This window comes from Salmo trutta, chromosome 3 (assembly GCF_901001165.1).
Source record: "Salmo trutta chromosome 3, fSalTru1.1, whole genome shotgun sequence".
In the NCBI taxonomy this organism is placed as follows: domain Eukaryota; kingdom Metazoa; phylum Chordata; class Actinopteri; order Salmoniformes; family Salmonidae; genus Salmo; species Salmo trutta.
The window spans coordinates 67,235,430-67,254,097 of NC_042959.1; the positions used below are offsets into that span (position 1 = coordinate 67,235,430).

General features: G+C 43.9%; 1 long non-coding RNA gene across 1 annotated transcript; it reads left to right on the forward strand.

Annotated features, from left to right (window-relative positions):
- Positions 1-469: 469 nt before the first annotated feature.
- LOC115185022 (uncharacterized) lies at positions 470-17,355 on the forward strand. Its single transcript, XR_003874724.1, has 2 exons — positions 470-594; positions 16,470-17,355. It is a non-coding gene; the product is annotated as an uncharacterized LOC115185022 (long non-coding RNA).
- The last annotated feature ends 1,313 nt before the right edge of the window (positions 17,356-18,668 follow it).

Here is an 18,668-nt window from a genome sequence, read left to right on the forward strand (position 1 = left end):
TGAGAGTCCTCACTGTGTCCTCACCTCCCTCCACTGTCTAAAAGAGAGGAAGGGTAGACCGCTGCTTTAGAACAATACTACTAGATATGTTAGACCAGTATTGACTGTTTTGTAGGTCTCAGTTTGATTGATAGTGATACGTAAGAGGTTGAGTACAATGAATACATTCAGGTTTCTGTCTGTCTGTCTGTCTGTCTGTCTGTCTGTCTGTCTGTCTGTCTGTCTGTCTGTCTGTCTGTCTGTCTGTCTGTCTGTCTGTCTGTCTGTCTGTCTGTCTGTCTGTCTGTCTGTCTGTCTGTCTGTCTGTCTGTCTGTCTGTCTGTCTGTCTGTCTGTCTGTCTGTCTGTCTGTCTGTCTCTGTCTCTGTCTCTGTCTCTGTCTGTGTGTGCATACTGTGCGTGTGTGTGTTTGTTAAATGGTTCTATATACTGTATATCACAGTGATGCCTTCACACAACAGAACAGCGATATTTATGCACATTACAAAAATGTCTGTCTTCTTCTTTTTACAGTCTGCAGGGCTTTCATCACCACTGAATGGTATGCTGTCCTGATGTCTCTCTCAAAGCCAGGAGGACTGACGTGGCGTCAGAGGTTTGTCATCTTTCTAACACCTCTGCTGTTCTCACTATAGAATTCTATGTCTATGGCCATTAGGGATCTGTACGAATTTGCATTAAAAGTGCGGTGACTTCTTTCACTTACTAATGAGAACGAATGGCTAGTCAATCCTACAGTAAATAACCCTCTATGCCTTCTGCTTCATGAAATGTATGGTAGTGTAACGGCTGTCTGAAGAGAGAGTAGACCAAGGTGCAGCGGAGTTAGTGTTCATCATGATTTTAATTGAACAACGTGAACACTATACAAAAAACAAGAAAACTGACAGCCAAAACAGTCCTGTCAGATGCAAACACTAACAGAAACAATTACCCACAAAACCCAAAGGAAAAACATGCTCCTTATGTGTGACTCCCAATCAGCAACAACGAGCTTCAGCTGTGCCTGATTGGGAGCCACACACGACCCAAAACAAAGAAATACAAAAACATAGAAAAAGGAACATAGAACGCCCACCCAATGTAACACCCTGGCCTAACCAAAATAAAGAACAAAAACCCCTCTCTATGGCCAGGGCGTTACAGGTAGTAATTTATTGTGTCTATGGGTTTGGAATTGAAGCAAAATGTAGCAGCTAAATGAAAGGTTCCAGAATACATCCTTTTTTCATACAAATGTATTCAGAGATATTGTTGCAGAGAAGTGTGTATCATTCGTTCTGAATTTTTCATCACAATAGTAATTATTTCAATTCAGGACATTTTGCTATAAAACTTGCTAAAAAGAGCTACTTCATCATACCTACATTTCACAGAAAAATATATATATATATTTTTAATAACAAACCTACTTGAATCAGTGTAATGAACCAGATTGATTGCTCCGTACGAGTGAACCAACCCTTTGGTTTTTACTGTAATGTATGTGAGTGTCACGCCCTGACCATAGAGAGCCTTTTATTCTCTATGTTGGTTAGGTCGGGGTGTGACTAGGGTGGGTAATCTAAGTTATTCTATTTCTATGTTGGCCTGGAATGGTTCCCAATCAGAGGCAGCTGTTTATCGTTGTCTCTGATTGGGGATCATATTTAGGCAGCCATTTCCCCACTGTGTTTTGTGGGATCTTGTTTTGTTTTTGTGTAGTTGCCTGTGAGCACTCCAGAACGTCACGTTTTGTTTGTTCATTTATTGTTTTGTATTTGCTGAAGTTTCACTTTATAATAAAGATGTGGAACGCTACGTACGCTGCGCCTTGGTCCAGTTCTTACGGCGATCGTGACAGAAGATCCCACCACAACAGGACCAAGCAGCGTGCCCAGGAGGAGAAGGTATCCAGGGCTTGGGAGGAGATCAAGGAGGAGAAGATATCCTGGACATGGGAGGAAATCATGGAGGGACACGAAAGCCTTCCTTGGAAGCAGACGCAAGGTGATAAGGGAGGACAGTGACGACGCCGGGGTTCGCGGCCACAAAGAAAGCCCAAAGGACAGCCCAAAAAATAATAATTGGGGGGGCACACGGGGTGGTCGACGGAGCCGAGGACCGAACCAGAGCCAATCTGGGAGAAGAGGGAGAAATTGGAGGAGAGTGAACAGAGAGAGTCAGAGACCGTCAGTGAGTTGATGGAGAATTTGGAGGAGAGAGAAATGAGACAGTTGTTGTGTTGGTGTATGATGCACGACATTTGCTCTAAGGAGCGTGTTATCTGTTTGATGCCACCTGAGTTAGCTCTCCATACTCGTCCTGAGGAGCGTGCTAGCCGTCTGGTAAAACCTGTGCGGCTCCACGCACCAGGTCTCCAGTACGCCTCCACAGCCCTGTACGTCCTGTGCCAGCTCCCCGCACTCGCCGTGCGAAGTGTGTCATCGTTCCGGTACCATGTGTGCCGGCTCTATGCACCAGGTCTCCAGTGCGCCTCCACAGCCCAGTACGTCCTGTGCCAGCTCCCCGCACTCGCCGTGCGAAGTGTGTCATCGTTCCGGTACCATGTGTGCCGGCTCTATGCACCAGGTCTCCAGTGCACCTCCACAGCCCAGTACGTCCTGTGCCAGCTCCCCACACTCGCCGTACGAAGTGTGTCATCGTTCCGGTACAATTTGTGCCGGCTCTACGCACCAGGTTTCCAGTGGGCCTCCACAGCCCAGTACGTCCTGTGCCAGCTCCTCGCACTCGCCCTGAAGAGCGTGTCACCAGTCCGGTGCAACCTGTGCCGGTCCCACACATCAGGCCTCCAGTGCACCTCCCCAGTCCGGCATGTCCTGTCCCTGCTCCCCGCACTCGCCCTGAAGTGCGTGTCACCGGTCCGGTGCCACCTGTACCGGCTCCACGCACTAGGCCTCCAGTGCGCATCAACAGTCCAGAGCTTCCGGCGACGGTCCCCAGTCCAGAGCTACTGGCGACGGTCCCCAGTCCAGAGCTACCGGCGACGGTCCCCAGTCCAGAGCTTCCGGCGACGGTCCCCAGTCCGGAACCTACTGCGATGGTCCCCAGTCCGGAACCTCCTACGATGGTCCACAGTCCGGAATCTCCTACGACGGTCCACAGTCCGGAACCTCCTACGAGGGTCCACAGGCCGGAGCCCTCCTTTGCGCCGGTGCCCAGTCCGGGTACGGTGTCCAGTCCAGCTCCAAGGCCGGAGCCTTCCTCTGCGCCGATGCCCAGTCCAGGCACGGTGTTCAGTCCAGCTCCAAGGCCGGAGCCTTCCTCTGCGCCGGTGTCCAGTCCCGCTCCTTGGCAGGAGCCTTCCTCTGCGCCGATGTCCAGTCCAGGCACGGCGTCCAGTCCCGCTCCATAGCCGGAGCATTCCTCGGCGCCGGTGCCCAGTCCGGGTGCGGCCTCCAACCCAGCTCCATGGCCGTGGCCTTCCTCTGCGCCGAGGCCCAGTCCGGGCAAGGCGTTCTACCCGGCTCCATGGCCGGACCCGTGGTCTGGGCGGGGGCAAAGTCCCGCACCAGAGCTGCCACCGATGCCGGCAGATCCGCGAGCGGAGTGGGTACTTTGCCCCGTACCGGAGCCGCCACCGATGCTAGATGCCCACCCGGACCCTCCCCTATTGAGTCAGGTTTTGCAGCCGGAGTCCGCACCTTTGGGGGGGGGGGGGTACTGTCACGCCCTGACCATAGAGAGCCTTTTATTCTCTATGTTGGTTAGGTCGGGGTGTGACTAGGGTGGGTAATCTAGGTTATTCTATTTCTATGTTGGCCTGGTATGGTTCCCAATCAGAGGCAGCTGTTTATCATTGACTCTGATTGGGGATCATATTTAGGCAGCCATTTCCCCACTGTGTTTTGTGGGATCTTGTTTTGTTTTTGTGTAGTTGCCTGTGAGCACTCCAGAACGTCACGTTTCGTTTGTTCGTTTATTGTTTTGTATTTGCTGAAGTTTCACTTTATAATAAAGATGTGAAACACTACGTACGCTGAGCCTTGGTCCAGTTCTTACGACGATCGTGACAGTGAGAAGAAGATCAAACGTTACAATAATTTGATGCCAATCAAGTCAAGGTCATTTCCCTTCCACTGTTATCTACTGCATTTATTTCAGCCTTTCCTTATTCAACTGGAGTCGCTTAACACGACTGAATACCGACTCAACAACCTATAGAAAAAAATACATTGGAAATAAAATATCCTCTCTCCTAAACAACACTGTGTGCTAGCGAAGTGTACTACAGCTAAAACTAGTTCGTAGTCAAAATAGAATGATGGAGTCAAATTCAAAATACTAAAATGTAGATAGATGTATCCTGTACCATCACAATGTAGATAGATGTATCCTATACCATTACAATGTAGATAGATGTATCCTGTACCATTACAATGTAGATAGATGTATCCAGTACCATTACAATGTAGATAGATGTATCCTGTACCATTACAATGTAGATAGATGTATCCTATACCATTACAATGTAGATAGATGTATCCTGTACCATTACAATGTAGATAGATGTATCCTGTACCATTACAATGTAGATAGATGTATCCTGTACCATTACAATGTAGATAGATGTATCCTGTACCATCACAATGTAGATAGATGTATCCTGTACCATTACAATGTAGATAGATGTATCCTGTACCATTACAATGTAGATAGATGTATCCTGTACCATTACAATGTAGATAGATGTATCCTGTACCATTACAATGTAGATAGATGTATCCTGTACCATTACAATGTAGATAGATGTATCCTGTACCATTACAATGTAGATAGATGTATCCTGTACCATTACAATGTAGATAGATGTATCCTGTACCATTACAATGTAGATAGATGTATCCTGTACCATTACAATGTAAATAGATGTATCCTGTACCATTACAATGTAGATAGATGTATCCTGTACCATTACAATGTAGATAGATGTATCCTGTACCATTACAATGTAGATAGATGTATCCTATACCATTACAATGTAGATAGATGTATCCTGTACCATTACAATGTAGATAGATGTATCCTGTACCATTACAATGTAGATAGATGTATCCTGTACCATTACAATGTAGATAGATGTATCCTGTACCATTACAATGTAGATCATATCCTACAGAAACATATTTCATTATAACAACTTCACATCATTATGAGTAGACATTAGTAGGCCTATGTTCAAAATCACTATTGTGAGATGGCTTGACTGGTATAGGGATCAATTACAAGTGGCCAATAATAGACAGCGGATGGGCTTATGAAATCTCTTTCATCTTCAGCCCCTGCCTCCCTGTCTCTCCACTGTAGCTCGGTGGGTAATGGGGCTGGTCATGTGTTCATTGTGTGGACTTGTTAGAGTAGAGTAGAAGGGTAGGCCTGCCAATCTGCCCATTCAGCAGCACCACTCTGCATTTCAGTCTGCCTAATTCCCTCAGCGGGTTGGCAGCGCTCCTATATTCAAGTTTAACTGGTGAAATAAAGCAAACAGCCCTTTATAGCCCCGGGGGAAAAGCATTGTATCATGTCCAGAATCCACATAGATATTTTTAACTAGATCTACAAAGGCATAATTGGTTATCAAGTACAGTAAAACCCAGGCATGTGTCTACATGGGACAGTGTATTTTTGTGGAGTTCATACATACACCGTATAGTCATTCTTTGATTTTGTGCTGTAGTTATTCTAGATTCATATTGATTTCCCATAATACATAAGTTCTGACTGAAATAATGAAATGTGCAATATGCTGTCCAATTCCATTTATTCCATAGGTACCTGTACGAAATGGGATTTTATGTCATTGTGTTGCACATTAATTTATGTCATGTGAAAAGTGCCGACCTTGTTATGTAAAACATTGAAGATGTTCAATGTAATTGGTATGTCATGCTCTGACCTAAGAGAGCTGTGTTTTCTCTGTTTAGCAAGGCCAGGGTGTGATAGGTGGGTGGGCATTCTATGTTTTGTGTTCTATGTTTTGGCCGGGTATGGTTTCCAATCAGAGGCAGGTGTCTATCGTTGTCTCTGATTGGAAGCCATACTTAGGCAGCCTGTTTTTCCTTTGTTGTTTGTGGGTAGTTGTTTTCCGTTTTGTCAGTGTACCTTACGGAACTGTTGTCAGCCGTTTTATTGTTTTGGTTCGAGTGTCTTCATTAAAAGTTTAAATATGAGCACTATACACGCTGCGCCTTGGTCTACTCATTTCCACGCCTGTGACATGGTATTTGTTTATTTATTTGTTTATTTGGATCCCCGTTAGCTTTTGCAGAAGCAGTAACTACTCTTCCTGGGGTCCACAATGATAATATTTTGTTATAATGGTCTAATTAGTAGATGTTAATTCCTCTCCCTTGTGTTGTTCTGATACTGTGGAAAATAAAACAAGAGCACATCCTCACATTACCCAATAAGGCAAATGGCATGTTCTGCTTCATTACAGATCTGATCATGATCAGAAACCAAGACATGACTCTAACTACTTTCACAGTTTAGCCTGAAGGTGTTCGCGTTGGATTCAATTATTTTAGAAGGGAGGGAAAAGGACCTGCTTTTCAGACAGTAGAAGGGTACCAAGTTCACGTGAAACGAATTAAGAAAAGCAATCCTTTATTGGTATTAGTAATGCATTACCGTCAGCTCTCCATTTTGTAAATGACGTCTCAATTTCGGAGAGATACACAGAGAAATATTTAGCACAGCTAGCTGGGGGAGGAGGATGGTGTTGCAGGAAGAGAGAAGTCACATGTTCATTTACTCTCTCTTGATATCCTGTAATGACATTCATCCTTCCTGTTTTAGTCAAGGCCTGTCTTCCACTGTTTACCACTACTACCATCTATTAACCACATGAACTGGTCCACCTTCCACTGTTTACCCCTACTACCATCTATTAACCACATGAACTGGCCTGTCTTCCACTGTTTACCACTACTACCATCTATTAACCACATGAACTGGTCCACCTTCCACTGTTTACCCCTACTACCATCTATTAACCACATGAACTGGCCTGTCTTCCACTGTTTACCACTACTACCATCTATTAACCACATGAACTGGCCTGTCTTCCACTGTTTACCACTACTACCATCTATTAACCACATGAACTGGCATGTCTTCCACTGTTTACCCATACTACCATTTATTAACCACATGAACTGGTCCGCCTTCCACTGTTTACCCCTACTACCATCTATTAACCACATGAAATGGCCTGTCTTCCACTACTACCATCTATTAACCACATGAACTGGCCTGTCTTCCACTGTTTACCACTACTACCATCTATTAACCACATGAACTGGCCTGTCTTCCACTGTTTACCCCTACTACCATCTATTATCCACATGAACTGGCCTGTCTTCCACTGTTTACCCCTACTACCATCTATTAACCACATGAACTGGTCCACCTTCCACTGTTTACCCCTACTACCATCTATTAACCACATGAACTGGTCCACCTTCCACTGTTTACCCATACTACCATTTATTAACCACATGAACTGGTCCACCTTCCACTGTTTACCACTACTACCATCTATTAACCACATGAACTGGCCCGCCTTCCACTGTTTACCCCTACTACCATCTATTAACCACATGAACTGGCCTGTCTTCCACTGTTTACCACTACTACCATCTATTAACCACATGAACTGGTCCACCTTCCACTGTTTACCACTACTACCATCTATTAACCACATGAACTGGTCTGTCTTCCACTGTTTACCCCTACTACCATCTATTAACCACATGAACTGGTCCACCTTCCACTGTTTACCCCTACTACCATCTATTAACCACATGAACTGGTCCACCTTCCACTGTTTACCACTACTACCATCTATTAACCACATGAACTGGCCTGTCTACCACTGTTTACCCCTACTACCATCTATTAACCACATGAACTGGTCCACCTTTCACTGTTTACCACTACTACCATCTATTAACCACATGAACTGGCATGTCTTCCACTGTTTACCACTACTACCATCTATTAACCACATGAACTGGCCTGTCTTCCACTGTTTACCCCTACTACCATCTATTAACCACATGAACTGGCCTGTCTTCCACTACTACCATCTATTAACCACATGAACTGGCCTGTCTTCCACTACTACCATCTATTAACCACATGAACTGGCCTCTCTTCCACTACTACCATATATTAACCACATGAACTGGCCTGTCTTCCACTGTTTACCCCTACTACCATCTATTAACCACATGAACTGGCCTGTCTTCCACTGTTTACCACTACTACCATCTATTAACCACATGAACTGGCCTGTCTTCCACTGTTTACCACTACTACCATCTATTAACCACATGAACTGGTCTGTCTTCCACTGTTTACCCCTACTACCATCTATTAACCACATGAACTGGCCTGTCTTCCACTGTTTACCCCTACTACCATATATTAACCACATGAACTGGCCTGTCTTCCACTGTTTACCACTACTACCATCTATTAACCACATGAACTGGCCTGTCTTCCACTACTACCATCTATTAACCACATTAACTGGTCCACCTTCCACTGTTTACCACTACTACCATATATTAACCACATGAACTGGTCCACGTTCCACTGTTTACCCCTACTACCATCTATTAACCACATAAACTGGCCTGTCTTCCACTACTACCATCTATTAACCACATGAACTGGTCTGTCTTCCACTGTTTACCACTACTACCATCTATTAACCACATGAACTGGTCTGTCTTCCACTACTACCATCTATTAACCACATGAACTGGCCTCTCTTCCACTGTTTACCCCTACTACCATCTATTAACCACATGAACTGGCCAGTCTTCCACTGTTTACCCCTACTACCATCTATTAACCACATGAACTGGTCCACCTTCCACTGTTTACCACTACTACCATCTATTAACCACATGAACTGGCCTGTCTTCCACTGTTTACCCCTACTACCATCTATTAACCACATGAACTGGCCTGTCTTCCACTGTTTACCCCTACTACCATCTATTAACCACATGAACTGGCCTGTCTTCCACTGTTTACCCCTACTACCATCTATTAACCACATGTACTGGCCTGTCTTCCACTGTTTACCACTACTACCATCTATTAACCACATGGACTTGTCCACCTTCCACTGTTTACCCCTACTACCATCTATTAACCACATGAACTGGTCCACCTTCCACTGTTTACCACTACTACCATCTATTAACCACATTAACTGGTCTGTCTTCCACTGTTTACCCCTACTACCATCTATTAACCACATGAACTGGTCCACGTTCCACTGTTTACCCCTACTACCATCTATTAACCACATGAACTGGCCTGTCTTCCACTGTTTACCCCTACTACCATCTATTAACCACATGAACTGGCCTGTCTTCCACTGTTTACCACTACTACCATCTATTAACCACATTAACTGGCCTGTCTTCCACTGTTTACCACTACTACCATCTATTAACCACATGAACTGGCCTGTCTTCCACTGTTTACCACTACTACCATCTATTAACCACATGAACTGGTCCACCTTCCACTGTTTACCACTACTACCATCTATTAACCACATGAACTGGCCTGTCTTCCACTGTTTACCCCTACTACCATCTATTAACCACATGAACTGGTCCACCTTCCACTGTTTACCACTACTACCATCTATTAACCACATGAACTGGCCTGTCTTCCACTGTTTACCCCTACTACCATCTATTAACCACATGAACTGGTCCACCTTCCACTGTTTACCACTACTACCATCTATTAACCACATGAACTGGCCTGTCTTCCACTGTTTACCCCTACTACCATCTATTAACCACATGAACTGGTCCACCTACCACTGTTTACCCCTACTACCATCTATTAACCACATGAACTGGTCCACCTTCCACTGTTTACCACTACTACCATCTATTAACCACATGAACTGGCCTGTCTTCCACTGTTTACCACTACTACCATCTATTAACCACATGTACTGGTCTACCTTCCACTGTTTACCCCTACTACCATCTATTAACCACATGAACTGGCCTGTCTTCCACTGTTTACCACTACTACCATCTATTAACCACATGTACTAGCCTGTCTTCTACTGTTTACCACTACTACCATCTATTAACCACATGAACTGGCCTGTCTTCCACTGTTTACCACTACTACCATCTATTAACCACATGTACTGGTCTACCTTCCACTGTTTACCCCTACTACCATCTATTAACCACATGAACTGGCCTGTCTTCCACTGTTTACCCCTACTACCATCTATTAACCACATGAACTGGCCTGTCTTCCACTGTTTACCACTACTACCATCTATTAACCACATGAACTGGCCTGTCTTCCACTGTTTAACCCTACTACCATCTATTAACCACATGAACTGGCCTATTTACCTCTACTCCTATAAAGCCATGGTGGCTCAGGGGTATGTATGCCTGTGTGTGTGTTATTCTGTCTGTCTGTTATTCTGTCTGTCTGTCTGTGGAGAACAGCTGTTTCCTTCAGCAATGCTGCAGTGCCACACCTGCCAAACACTCAGTGAAATACCATCACAGTCGAGTAGCAGGCAGCCGTGTACATACATCCAACACCCTCTGCAGCTGTAGCACAAAGAAGGCTCCTTTTACTGTTCAGTGCTACTGTCTGTTGGGATGTTGCCTGGGATGTTACAGATGCCAATGGAGTATATTAGATATGTATAAAATCGGTCCATAATGATATCGTGTCAGAGAGGAATGAGGGACAGGAGAGGGATGGAGGACAGAGCTCCAGAGAGGACTGTCTGTCACTGTTAGCCATGTGTTTTGTGGCAGTCTGGGAACCATAATATCATCAGAAGTGTGTGTGTATGTGTGTCCCACAGAGAAACGAATGAATCCATGCAGAAAGATCCAGACCAGTGGCTCGATCATCACACACACTTCTCCCTATAGTTTAATGAGCAGACTGCCTTCTCTGTTCTCCCTATAGCTTAATGAGCAGACTGCCGTTTCTGTTCTCCCTATAGTTTAATGAGCAGACTGCCTTCTCTGTTCTCCCTATAGTTTAATGAACAGACTGCCTTCTCTGTTCTCCCTATAGTTTAATGAGCAGACTGCCTTCTCTGTTCTCCCTATAGCTTAATGAGCAGACTGCCGTCTCTGTTCTCCCTATAGTTCAATGAGCAGACTGCCTTCTCTGTTCTCCCTAAAGATTAATGAGCAGACTGCCTTCTCTGTTCTCCCTATAGTTTAATGAGCAGACTGCCTTCTCTGTTCTCCCTATAGATTAATGAGCAGACTGCCTTCTCTGTTCTCCCTATAGTTTAATGAACAGACTGCCTTCTCTGTTCTCCCTATAGATTAATGAGCAGACTGCCTTCTCTGTTCTGCCTATAACTTAATAAGCAGCCTTCTCTGTTCTCTCTATAGTTTAATGAGCAGACTGCTTTCTCTGTTCTCCTTATAGTTTAATGAGCAGACTGCCTTCTCTGTTCTCCCTATAGCTTAATGAGCAGACTGCCTTCTCTGTTCTCCCTATAGTTTAATGAGCAGACTGCCTTCTCTGTTCTCCCTATAGTTTAATGAGCAGACTGCCTTCTCTGTTCTGCCTATAGCTTAATGAGCAGACTGCCTTCTCTGTTCTCCCTATAGATTAATGAGCAGACTGCCTTCTCTGTTCTCCCTATAGCTTAATAAGCAGCCTTCTCTGTTCTCTCTATAGTTTAATGAGCAGACTGCCTTCTCTGTTCTCTCTATAGTTTAATGAGCAGACTGCCTTCTCTGTTCTCCCTATAGCTTAATGAGCAGACTGCCTTCTCTGTTCTCCCTATAGTTTAATGAGCAGACTGCCTTCTCTGTTCTCCCTATAGCTTAATGAGCAGACTGCCTTCTCTGTTCTCCCTATAGTTTAATGAGCAGACTGCCTTCTCTGTTCTCCCTATAGCTTAATGAGCAGACTGCCTTCCACCAATGGACAGGAACCTCTCGTAAACACTCTCATTACATATCCTTCCTTCTTCTTCTTCTCTCTCTCTCTCTCTCTCTCATTTCACTTCATGTTCAGTTTAGGAGTGAAGCATGAAAACAAATGTTCATCTTTCCGATGTCGAGTTAAGGAAGGAAGGAAAGAAATATACTGTCATACTGAAATAGTGTTGTTTTAAGTTAGGCTTATAGGAAAGGTTGCCGTATATACAGTAAGGGATATGTCAATCAGTCCATTGTGCAGGATTGACAGGCTCTGGGAAGGCTGATGAGATGATGCCTTTCTGTTACCTGGGCTGTTCCTGACAGCTGCTGCATCCATGATAAGACATGTCTGTCTGCCAGTCTGTCTGTCTGTCTTCTCAAAAATTGCAGTTGATATTTCCCCTTCCGTCTAGCAGGCCAAAACAAGTTTCTGTTGAATTTGTTTGGGCTTTTTCTCTTAGTATTTGGAAATGGAAATGCAAAGGAAAGGCAAAACCATTTCAGATTGATTAGGATGATGCATTTCCCATAATACAGGAGATATTATCAGTGAGGGGAATTTCCACATTCATAGAATTTGATACTAACTGTGCAATCTTACAGATTTGCAAATGTTATTATTAGATACAATACCATCGACATGTCCCCTATTACCTGAACACTGTATCACACAGCAGCCAGTCTGTGCTAAAACAAAAACCCCAGACACAGCCAGGGATGCCATACCCTCAGAAAGAGATCAATTACCAAGACGAGGATGATGCCAATGACTTATTTCTGGGTGTACAGAATATAATTGATCTTCCGGGAGGGCTGAAGGTTCCATTAGGAAACAAATGCTTGCTTTCATCCAGTAAGCAAAGTCCCAAAGTCTCTCTCTCCATTCTGCAGGCTAAGCACAGCTGTCTGGGAGGACCGTGAGGGATGGGCTCGTCCATCAGCACAAAGCCAGGCCAGAGGGAGGGAAATGTGGCCCGAGGTGGGAGGATGGGTGGGGTAGGCTGGGCTTGTCTGGAGACACAGGGGACACACTGCACATGGTCTGGTCTGGCACCAGGATCATTTAGAAGGGAGGTTTAATTACCGTGAGAAGCTATTAATGCTAACTAATGCCTGCGTTTAGGAAATAGCCCAAGCAAGACAACGAGCAAGTCCTTAATTGCTTGTCAAAGGGTCTTCACTCCAAGGAAGGTCTCCTATTTTTTTGCTTGAATTGGCATTGTTTTTATTTCTAGATTTTTTTACCTCAAATGACTGGTTTAGCCGTTACACATGGACACTTGTACTGGTACTGTGCCACACTACAGTATATCATTATGGGGTCTGTAAGACACTTTTCTTAGCTTGTGAGTGGGATAAGCATCTTGGACTTGAGAATGTATTGATCCTGAATTTCTCCAAAGGGAATGCAGGTGCTTTCGGCCACATTGGAGCAGTGATTTCAAGGGTTTCTGCTCAGCAAATATTGTAATGAATGGGGGACACGCAAAATGATTCCGGAACTATCCGACGGAAATGTCAAGGAGGCATGTTGCTGTGCCGACGGGACTCCCCCAGAATGGAATCCAATCATGGAATCCACAGAATGGAATACAGCACAGTACAAAGGACATGACATCACTGAATGTAGATTACATAGAGATCTGATGAAAAGGAAATAGATTTGTTCAGACAATATGGAGGTGTCAGAAATAGTGATGGCCCCTTGTGTGTGAAATGATGCTTGGCTTGGCTATTTGGGAAATGATCATATTTTATATGAGAATAGCAGGAATAAGTAATCTTCTTTGTTCTCAGCTGGAACCTTAGCTCTGGTCCAGGGCATTACGTGCAGCTTTCTGATGTTGAGCCTTCAGCAAGTTGGACTTAACGCTCTGGACCAGAGCTTCTAGAAACTATGGTCAATTCTGGCCACTTCCAGAACTTGAGAAAATCTAAATCAGGTCATTAAGTACCCCCCCCCCAAAAAAAAAGCTTTTTTGAAAGGAATATCTGTCTTTAACTTGCCTGTACAGAAATGGAAGTGTGTATGTTAACAGGCCTGTCCAAAATGACCTTTCACACTATGGTGCAGTTCAGATGTATCTGCTCTCATTGTTGCCTTGACAGAAAGTAGTGGGAGCAGACATGCGCAGTACTGAGGCGTGTGGTGGCTGCTTTTTTTTCGGGACAGGGGAGAGCTTTTCTGCCTATTAAGCACACTGACATTCTTTGTCTGAAGGACACTGGCTGCCATCCAAAAACTGGGTGCCCAAGCCGTTTAATTTTAAACCATAAAGAAGTTCTTGGCACAAAAGCCCTTATGTGGGCTTTGTCGCAATTAGATTAACCAGAAAGGGCAACAGAGAGGATAGAACAGGATTGGGCAGAAAGGTATTGCTGGGATATTATGCTGTGTGGCATGTTCAACTGTGGAGGAATTAGCTGGACTTGACCCTCCAGTGATGGAATATGTCCAGGGGAGAGGACAAACTGCAGATTAATAAAGTCGCATTACAGATAACAGTGGTAAAGGTGTTTGGCCCCCAAACCGTGGCAGCTTCAAATGCAGCTACCTACCAGTATCTCTCTCTCTCTCTCTCTCTCTCTCTCTCTCTCTCTCTGACACCGTTAATATGCTCTTCTCACTTACAACTTGAAGTGTATTTTAATGGCTTTTAGAGTGAGTTTCATATTAATATGTCAACCATGTTTTCACAAAATGGCATCCATTGAGGAGGATCATGGAATGTATCTGTTGATGGTTTGTGCCTGTCTATCAAGAAGAGATTAAGTTGTATGGTGGGATGGAATTAAAGTCAGAGCAACAATATATCAATCACTGTGGTCACTTTGCCCTTTTAAGATGTCCCCTCGATCTGCCCAAGCTGCATCCCAAATGGCACCCTAAGCCCTATATATCGCACTACTTTTGACGAGAGCTGTATGAGCACTACTACATAGGGTGCCATTTGGGACATAGCCTCAGTCTTTATCCACAGTCACTGAGGCAGCAGCCAATAAGAGCCATTGTTTTACTGCTCTGGCTCCACGCTGGAAGTTCCAGTTAAGTATGGCCTCAGCACCTCTGTCCTCTTTCTGACCTCTGTCACACAGTGTGGTGTCAGACAGGCTGCAGAGGCTTAGCTCCTTTAACACAGTTGGCTGAGATGGTGGAGCTATGATTCACAAGATGTTTTCTCTTTCCTGTACGCTCTCCCGTCTCTCTCTGTCTCCGTCTCTCTGTCTCTCTCCATCTCTGTCTCCGCATAACAACCAGGCCAGTTAGCCAAACCTTCCTCTGGGAATCATTAAATTAGCACAGACAAAAAAGCTTATCCAAATCTCTCTGTAATGGGTCTGCTGCGATTTTGGATGATGTCTCTCATTCTCATTTCCTGTGTAGCATAACCTCCCTCATCGTTAAAGTGGCAGTCCAGTCTCCTTTTACCCTCATTTATCACCTGATTAACTTAGCAAAAGGTACATCTCAATATGTGGTCCAGGTATCATGACATGGCACAAGTGGGGTGGGGGGGGGCTTTCTCATCTGTTCTCTATTACTCCTCTATTGTTCCCCCACACTAGGGGGGAGGGCGATGACATCAGAGGGCACCATCAGACCATCTTGAAGTTTTCAGTTGTGTCGAAAAAACACAATTTTGCTCCAAAAAATATTTGTGTGTCTGTGTGTGTACATTACTGTATTTATACATAGGATATTGTTTTTCAACAGGAAAAGTTCCAAAATAGCAGGAGTGCCTCTTTAATTGAGTCAAATGTCTCTAGTTGGATTTCTAAACTTCACTCTAAATAAATGGACATTTGCACATTATGTGAAACCTCTCCCTCCCAATCATTTTACTTGTCCACCCCATCCCAAACCCAGTGTCAACAGAGGTGGATAGAGAACTACAGTCGTGGTCCTCAGTTATTCTCTGCTCCATCTATCTCTGACTTGACCTCAATACACTTCCAGACTCTAAAATAGAAACCTCTGCTCCACTCTGCATGTTGGTACAGTATCTGCCACATCTGAAGACTGCCCCTAATTTACCTGAACCTACTCACACCCAATACTACACTCTAGATTTGGATAAGTATTTATTGTTTAGACATTGCATTTGTAGCCATGTTAGCAGTTTATTAAAGTGGTGATACATTCTAACCTAAACTTTATTGTAATTATTTTTCCTCTATGGCCTATTTATTGCCTTACCTCCCTAATCTTACTACATTGGCACACACTGTACATAGATTTTTCTATTGTGTTATTGACTGTACGTTTGTTTATGTGTAACTCTGTGTTGTTGTTTTTGTCGCACTGCTTTGCTTTATCTTGGCCAGGTCGCAGTTGTAAATGAGAACTTGTTCTCAACTGGCCTACCTGGTTAAATAAAGGTGAAATAAAATAAAAAAATGAACTGAATGACACTGAATAGGAATGAGTGTTTACTGTAATAATAACTGTAATACTGATGGATGAATGAATGAATAATGATGCTGTTGTTTTTATCAGACTTCCAGGTTCTCTGTGGATCAGCCCCTGAGAGCTGTAGGATCCACGCAGGAGGATGCAGGGCCTCAGGAGGAACAGCTCTAGCCAGCTCTGACTTCTGGTGGGGCAGGACAGCTGGTGTTGTGAATCAGGCCGCTATAGTGCCAGACACGGCTTCTTCCCAACACCAGGGTCACACCCCACTGTCCGCAGCACCGAAGCCCCGGAGCCCAGCCCTCTCCCTCACCGGCAGCAAGGCACAGCAGCAGATCACAGGAGGACAGATTAAAAATGCATGCCGAGACTAGTGGAGGATGTGTCTTTCAAAAACAGACTAGTCGAAGTTAATTAAAAATAAACTAAATATTCCACTGTGTATCTGGGGCATAAGAGCAACATTTGAGCATCGTCCGAAGCATAACCACCATTGTTTAATTCTCAATTGTGATTAAAGTAGAGTTGTATTGTATTGACTTGCCCTATGACAGTTTCTGTGTGTCTGCACACTAGGACTAGGATTCCCAGAACCGCTAGTGGATGGGAATAGCATGAAATGAATAATCAATCATAATGAAATGTGTTCCGGTTTATGTAAAAGCATGACAAATGAAAGGCTGGGTCTATTCCTTTGTCTGGGATTAAATTGAAAATGGATTTTGATGTTAGTCTCAGTCTTAGTATCAGTACGCTTTGTTGGCATCCCTCTGTGCTGCGTTTATTTCACTTTATATTATATACTTTTATTAAAACTCATCAAAGGACTTTTTATTTGTTATTCGTTACGGAACGAATGTTATGTTTTCATTGTGTGGTGGTAGTTTGTGAGTGAAAGTGTTTAAGTACAATTGTGAATTAGTTTTTGCATCATTATTCCAATAATAAAGCAGGACACATGTGAACAACTACATCTATGTATCTTGTCATTTATTTGATTATCTTTGCAAATTATTTGAGTATTTTATTGTGTAAATATTATTTCCATTCAGACTGTACGATACATTGGAAATTAATCGTATAATTCATACACCCATTTCATCATAAAATATATAGAGAGTTGAAGTTCCCGTGCAGTAGAATTTCCAAATTCCTCCCCCAAAGACCTGCAAGCTTGTCCACTACCGGTGAAAAGTTTTAGAAAACCTACTCATTCAAGGGTTTTTCTTAATTTGACTATTTTCTACATTGTAGAATAATAGTGAAGACAAAAAAAACATGAAATAACACATATGGCATCATATAGTAACCAAAGAAGTGTTAAACAAATCAAAATATATTTTATATTTGAGATTCTTCAAATAGCAACTCTTTGCGTTGATGATGGCTTTGGACACTCTTGGCATTCTCTCAACCAGCAACACCTGGAATGCTTTTCCAGCAGTCTTGAAGGAGTTTCCACATATGCTGAGCACTTGTTGGCTGCTTTTCCTTCATTCTGCGGTCCGACTCATCCCAAACCATCTCAATTTGGTTGAGGTTCGGGGATTGTGGAGGCCAGGTCATCTGATGCAGCACTCCATCACTCTCCTTCTTGGTCAAATAGCCCTCACACAGCCTGTAGGTGTGTTGGTTCATTGTCCTGTTGAAAAACAAATCATAATCCCACTAAACCCAAACCAGATGAGATGGCGTATCGCTGCAGAATGCTGTGTTAGCCATGCTGGCTAAGTGTGCCTTGAATTCAAAATAAATCACAGACAGTGTCACCAGCAAAGCACCCCCACACCATAACACCTCCTCCTCCATGCTTTACGGTGGGAAATACACTTGCGGAGATCATCCGTTCACCGACACCGCGTCTCACAAAGACACGGTGGTTGGAACCAAAAATCTCAAATTTGGACTCCAGACCAAAGGACAAATTTCCTCCAGTCTAATGTCCATTGCTCTTGTTTCTTGGCCCAAGCAAGTCTCTTCTTCTTATTGGTGCCCTTTAGTAGTGGTTTCTTTGCAGCAATTCGACCATGAAGGCCTGATTTGCACAGTCTCCTCTGAACAGTTGATGTTGAGATGTGTCTGTTACTTGAACTCTGTGAAGCATTTATTTGGCCTGCAATTTCTGAGGCTGGTAACTCTAATGAACTTATCTTCTGCAGCAGAGGTAACTCTGGGTCTTCCATTCCTATTGTGTTCCTCATGAGAGCTAGTTTCATCATAGCGCTTGATGGTTTTTGCAACTGCACTTGAAGAAACTTTCAAAGTTCTTGAAATGTTCCATATTGA